Raw genomic sequence first — 771 nt, forward strand, 5'->3', positions numbered from 1 at the left:
CTCCCACACTCTCACCATGGAAGCCCATGTTCTTGGCATAGGATTGACAGAGACAAACATTAACGCCCTTTTTGATGAAGTAACACATAGCCCAGACATCCTTGTTACTATCACCACTGGCAAAAACTCAGTAGGTCATGCCAAAAAATGCAGAGAAATTCTTTTTCCTCACTGCTGTTGCTATTTCCTTCCATTGATCAAGACAAAGTCCACTCCTTTAAGACTGTGGGCACGGGTGTACAGAATGCTTTGCTCTGGCATTTCTTAAATGCCCTTCTTAGTGTCTGTGAAGTCAAAGCCACAAATCTTGGGTTCATAGTATACATAACTGTAGCCACACGCCAGCGTCCCTGAAGATGAGTGTGTGATTTCCCTAGGATGGTTTGGGCAGAAAGACATCTTAGCTGAACTTACAAAAATCTTTGCAGATAACTGGTTCCGATCCTTAAGGCTCCAGTTCCAGAAATTATCTGCATAGTGACATACTGGCCACTTTTCAACACTTTGCAGTTCTCATCTAAGACCAGTTCCGCAGATGCCTTGCAAAATTCAGCCATTTCAGCAATAGGAAGGTATTCTTTATCCACTTTTTTTTTTCCTTTTTTTTTTTGCTGCAATCTGGGCCTCTGCCACAAAACACTAGGAAGCATGTAAAGCTTTCCATTGTCCTCCCAGTAGGCACCACCTCCCAGATTCATCTTTTTGCTGTTGGTATGTCTCTTATAAGCTTCTGTGACTCCTAGGATGGGATCTGGGGCTCCCATTTCCACA

The 771-nt window shown here is 43.3% G+C and overlaps 1 pseudogene; it reads right to left on the minus strand.

The window, feature by feature from the left end:
• Window positions 1–7: 7 nt before the first annotated feature.
• Window positions 8–765, minus strand: LOC102881432 (annotated as a pseudogene).
• Between the last annotated feature and the right edge of the window lie 6 nt (window positions 766–771).

This window comes from Pteropus alecto, unplaced genomic scaffold, assembly GCF_000325575.1.
Source record: "Pteropus alecto unplaced genomic scaffold, ASM32557v1 C17949372, whole genome shotgun sequence".
NCBI classification, from domain to species: domain Eukaryota; kingdom Metazoa; phylum Chordata; class Mammalia; order Chiroptera; family Pteropodidae; genus Pteropus; species Pteropus alecto.